Source organism: Tachyglossus aculeatus, chromosome 4 (assembly GCF_015852505.1).
Source record: "Tachyglossus aculeatus isolate mTacAcu1 chromosome 4, mTacAcu1.pri, whole genome shotgun sequence".
Classification (NCBI taxonomy): Eukaryota; Metazoa; Chordata; class Mammalia; order Monotremata; family Tachyglossidae; genus Tachyglossus; species Tachyglossus aculeatus.
Genome location: NC_052069.1, coordinates 108,835,924 through 108,842,137, shown reverse-complemented (window position 1 = coordinate 108,842,137; position 6,214 = coordinate 108,835,924).

Below are 6,214 nucleotides of genomic sequence, written 5' to 3'. Positions count from 1 at the left end.
ACCATCACTTTGTGCCTGTTACCTCTTCTGTAAAATGTGGATTAAGACTGTTAGTCCATGTGGGAAAGGGATTTGTGTTCAACCTGATTTGCTTGTATCTACCCTAGGACTTAGTACAGTGCCTGGCACATGGTAAGTGCTCAACAAATACCATGTTTATTATTAGCATAGCATATCTACCTCACAGCACAGTATAGTGCTGTGCAAATAGTTACTGTTTAATAAATATTATTGATTATTATTATTCATTTGTACTTACTACATGCAGAGCACTCTACTAAGCACTTGGGAAAGTAAGATAAATCATTTTCTATATTCAATGCTACAGAGTTGGTAGACACAATCCCTGTCTACAAAGAACTTCTTATTTCTATTATTGGTGGCACTGTGGCTCCCTCTTCCACTCTGCTACAAGGAAAGAGCCCAGCAATGTAAAGAGGCTGAGAACTTTGGGCATCTACCCACTCATCTTCCCATTTTCTGATGAATGAACTGGGAATCCCTCCAGATCCTGTTCTGCTCCCTGCTTACAACTAGGTTAATAGGGGAGCCTGAGTAATTGCTACATAATTATGTCCTGAACAGTGGTGTGGCTATCTGATATCTTTTCTGCATGCGAGGCTATTATTGGATTTGTCTCAATGCATGAAGTTCAATTTTAGTCTTTGAATCTTTCATTGTCTCACGCTCATGGATAGTTTATCTGCCTTTCTCATTTTTCTACAAAAAGTTCCGGGCATGTTTCCCCACTCCTTAAGAAATTCCAGAAATTGCCCATCCACCTCTACATGAAACAAAAACTCCTCAGCATTGGCTTCAAAGAACTCAATCACCTTGCCCCCTTGTACCTTAGCTTGCTACTCTCCTACTACAACCCAGCCCTCACACATCACTCCTCTAATGCTGACCTTCTCACTGTACCTCGATCTCATTTATCTAGCCACCTACCTCTCATTCACATCCCACCTCTGGCCTGGAAAACCCTCCCTCCTTGAATCTGACTGACAATTTCTCTCCCCCCACCTTCAAAGTTTTACTGAAAGCACATCTCTTCCAAGGGGCTTCCCTGACTAAGCCCTCCTTTCCTCTTCTCCCACTCCCTTCTACATCACCCTGACTTGCTCCCTTTATTGATCCTCCTTTCTAGACCCCCCCAATGCTTATGTACATATCTGTAATTTATTTATGTTAATGTCTGTCTCCCCCTCTAGACTGTAAGCTTATTACGGGTAGGGAATGTGTCTGTGTTTATATTGTACTTGACCAAGGTTTCACACAGCAGATAAGTGGCAGAGCTGGGATCAGAGCCCAGGTCCTCTGTCTCCCAGGCCTGTGCTGTTTCCACTAGGCCATACTGCTTCTTTTTGTACTCAGTCTAAAGGCTTTTAATCAGTCCATGGAATTTGACACAAACCTGTCTCTGCACTGGAAAACCAAATTGCAAAGCATACAAAATATGTGGATTCAGAATTTTTTATTTTTTTTTTCCTTCCCAAACAGTGGTTTTAGCCCTAGCAATCCTCCCTCAGTCTCAGGTGAACAGCACTTGCTGTTCTAAAATAGTGTGAATTTTTCATGTGGTATGTCAAGGTAATATGTATGCAAAATCCATACATACTTTTATGGGTGGAGAGAATGGAATTTAAATGTTAGAAATCCTCCGTGCATAGTTCAGGTGCTTAAAAATGTAAATCTAAGGTTTAAAATGAGAGCAAAATGACTGAAAGTAAACCTATCAAAAGCCCAAATGTGCAAGCTAATTCAATTCCACCTTTTGCTGCTCTAAGGAGTGCAGATTCAAGAGCCCAGGGACGCTTTAATAAGAGCAGCAGGAAACGAAACGTATAAACAGTCTGGCTTCCTATGGCAAATTAAGATTTTTCCCCTACCTGATCCAAGTAGAAGTATTCTGGTTATTGCCACCACTAAAATCCCAGCATCCTCTTGTGGAACTTGAATGTCAAACCTGTGGGCTGGGGTTGAAGCATAGGTGATTAATAGAAGAAATGTGTTTCTTAGTGTTAGAAAAAAGTTTAGGTTTCCTTATGGCAGAAACTGGCTAGCATTTGATATTAAATGTGAAAGACACCACAGCCCTAATCCTCTGATTATATGAACTGAACTTGATACCAAGTTGGGGAAAATTCTACTTAGCTCTTAAACCTGTAAGCTTCTTGAGGGCAGGAATCATGTCTACCAGCTTTATTATGTAGTACTTTCCCAAAATGCTTTATTCAGTGTTTTGCACACAGTAAACTTTCAAAAAGTATGATTGGATTAGTGTTTTGCACACAGTAAGTGCTCAAATAATATTGATTGAAATAATAGTGGCATTTGTTAAGCACTTACTGTGTATGTCAAGCACTGTACTAAACACTGTAGTAGATAGAAGATAATCAGGTTGGACATAGTCCCTGCCCCACATAGGGCTCACATCTTAACCCCGTTTTACAGAAGAGGGAACTGAGTCACAGAGAAGTAACTTACCCCAAAGTCACACAACAAGCAAGTGGTGGAGTCAGGATTAAAACCCAGGTCCTTCTGACTAGGCCATGTTGATTGAAAGCCCTAGAGAGTGTTCTTCAGGCTTGGGTGTATACTTGTATTTGTTTATATCCTGATGTTTGCAGTCAGTCCCTGAAGTAGCTGGCAAGACGGATTCCAGCTTGAGGCTCTCATCTCAGGAAATTAATGTCAGATTAGCTTCCCAGACAGATCTCTAAAGGATCAGCTCCCAGAATTTCCAACCACAGACTCCTTTTGCCTTTCAGAATCTTTTCTATTTGGCTGTTTACCCTCACACCTCACAGTGCACATTTCTGCCCTTCCAGCTGTAAGAAAGATTACACAGGCATCAAATATGCAAGCCAACCATCTCATCACTCTGAAGTTTCTGACTCATAACACATGACACCCAGAAAATATAGAGGCCTAAAGGAGGGAAATGAAGGTTACCACACCCAAGGATCATTTAGGCTTGTGCTTTTCCAAGCACTTACTGTTCTGCACACAGTAAGCACTCAACATGGATAGCATTCTGGCTTGGCAGATGCCATTTTCTGACAGGTATCTGGCCTAGATCTAAAACCATCAGGTGCCAGGGATTTCAGAATGTTCATCTTTATTACAGTTACGAAGGGAAAATGCTCCATCTTTTTCCTCTTTCCCTACTGATCTCCAAGGGGGACTAGTGCCATTTCCAAATTCCTATAAACACCCCTCTAGTGTGTTCCCTGACTATCTGTGAAAATGCAACTGATATTTTATTCTGACCAAAACCCCAGAGCTAATTCACTGTCAGCTCTTACCTGCAGGGGCTAGGATTCTTCATTAATGCAACTCGACACTTTTCAGCAGAAACTCATCTCCTGGAAAGGGAGTGATGGCCATCTCCTCCAGGAGTTCAGTTCCATCAGCATCTAGTAGCTGAAAAATCCCTACTAAGGGAGATGGTCACCATATTGAGAAGTGTGATTTTCCATAAAGTGGGAAAAACTGGGCTTCTGTGGCTGGAACATGGGCCTGGAAATCAGAAGGTCATGGGTTCTAATAGTGACTCTGCCACTTGTCAGCTGTGTGGCCCTGGGAAAGTCATTTGACTTCTCTGTGCCTGTTACCTCATCTGTAAAATGGGGATTAAGACTGTGAGCCCCATGTGGGACAGGGACTGTGTCTATCCTTTTTTTAATGGCATTTATTAAGTGCTTACTATGTGCAAAGCACTGCTCTAAGCACTGGGGAGGTTACAGGGTGGTCAGGTTGTCCCACGGGGGGGCTCAGTCTTAATCCCCATTTTACAGATGAGGTAACTGAGGCACAGAGAAGTTAAGTGACTTGCCCAAAGTCACACAGCTGACAATTGGTGGAGTGGGATTTGAACGCAAGACCTCTGACTCCAAAGCCCTTGCTCTTTCCACTGAGCTACGCTTCTTCTCTACCAGTGCTTGGCATATAGTAAGTGCTGAACAAATGCCACAATTATTACTATTATTTATTATTATTAATAGGTTTTCCACACTTAATCCTGGATGCAAACTCTATTGTCTCTTCCTAATTGGGAATAGTATTATGTCTTTATTTCTTCATCCATCCTGGTAATTCTGTCAGCAGTTATTCTCTCCTGGTTTTATGATTTTCCCCATAAAAGCTGGCTCCCTTCCTTGGCCTTGCTTGGTGGCAGTCCTATGGCTCATCTAGATCTGTATGTGAGGAGGGAGCGAAGGCCAGAGATTTTCCTGCCTAATGGTCACAGGTAATTTCAGAGAGGGTTCCTCTCTGGCCTGGAGTGACAAAGCTGGTAAGAGGGGGAAGCAAGTTCTGAAAAATCCATTGTCACTGGGACAGGATATCACCTCAAAGTATAAAAGACCACGTCTAGGGAAAAGACTAAAGTAGGTAATTAGCCAACTCCCAAGTAGCTGCAATAAGGCAAGAAGTAATGTCACAAAATGTAATGGATAATACAATATATATATATATATATATATATTGGGTTTTGTAGGAGGAAGCAAGTGGTCTAGTGAAAAGACCAACAGCCTGGGAGTCAGAAGACCTGGATTCTAATTTCCGCTCTGCCAATTCCTGCTATGTGACCTTGGGCAAGTTACATAGCTTCTCTTTGCCTCAGTTTCCTCATCTGTAAAATGGGGATTCAATGTCTGTTCCCCCATCCACTTAGACTGTGAGCCCTACGTGGGACAGGCACTGTTTCCAATCTGATTCATTCATTCATTCAATCATATTTATTGAGCGCTTACTGTGTGCAGAGCACTGTATTAAGCGCTTGGGAAGTACAAGTTGGCAAAATATAGAGACGGTCCCTACCCAACAACGGGCTCAGTCTAGAAGGGGGAGACAGACAACAAAACATATTAACAAAATAAAATAAATAGAATAAATATGTACAAATAAAATAACTAAATAGAGTAATAAATGCATACAAACATATATACATATATACAGGTGCTGTGGGGAGGGGAAGGAGGCAAAGCGGCGGGGATGAGGAGGGGGAGAGGAAGGAGGGGGCTCAGTCTGGGAAGGCCTATAGTGTTGATCAGGTCAGACGCGGTCCCTGTCCCACATGGGGCTCGTGGTCTAAGTAGAAGGGAGATAGATGGATTGTGACTGATTCTGCTTCAACTGTTCTTTCCATTTAAATCATCTTCAGGCTTCTGGTCAGAAGATGGCCTGAAAGCATGAGACACAGACAGTTTATAGAACTGATTGACTTGTATCTATGTATCTAGAGTTTAGAATAGTGTCTGGCATATAGCAGGTACTCATTTACTAACTTTGGCTTTTAAGTGCTTACTATGTGTCAGTTACCATAATTCACACATACATATATTCACACATACACACAATAGCTTATGTCCAGCTCTGCATTCATTTATTCAATTGTATTAAGTGCTTACTTTGTGCAGAGCACAGTACTAAGTGCTTGGGAAAGTACAATACAATAATAGAGTGACAATCCCTGCCCACAAGAAGATCGCAGTTTAGAGAGGGAGAGACAGGCATCAATACAAGTAGACAGACATCAATATAAATAAATACAATTGCAGATATATAAGTGCTATGGCGTGGGGGGAGGGAGGAAGTTCAAAGGGAGTGAGTCAGGGTACTGCAGGAGGAACAGGAGATGAGGAAAAGGGGGCTTAGTCTGGGAAGGTCTCTGGGAGGAGATGTGCCTTCAGTAAGGCTTTGAAGGGGGTGAGAATGATTCTTTCTCGGATTTGAGGGGGGAAGGCATTCTAGGCCAGTGGTAGGATGTAAGCCAGGGGACGGTGGCGAGACAGGCGAGAAGGTTAGCACCAGAGGAGTGATCAATCAATCAATCAATCGTATTTATTGAGCGCTTACTATGTGCAGAGCACTGTACTAAGCGCTTGGGAAGTACAAATTGGCAACACATAGAGACAGTCTCTACCCAACAGTGGGCTCACAGTCTAAAAGGGGGAGACAGAGAACAGAACCAAACATACCAACAAAATAAATAGGATAGAAATGTACAAGTAAAATAAATAAATAGAGTAATAAATATGTACAACCATATATACATATATACAGGTGCTGTGGGGAAGGGAAGGAGGTAAGATGGGGGGATGGAGAGGGGGACGAGGGGGAGAGGAAGGAAGGGGCTCAGTCTGGGAAGGCCTCCTGGAGGAGGTGAGCTCTCAGCAGGGCCTTGAAGGGAGGAAGAGAGCTAGCTTGG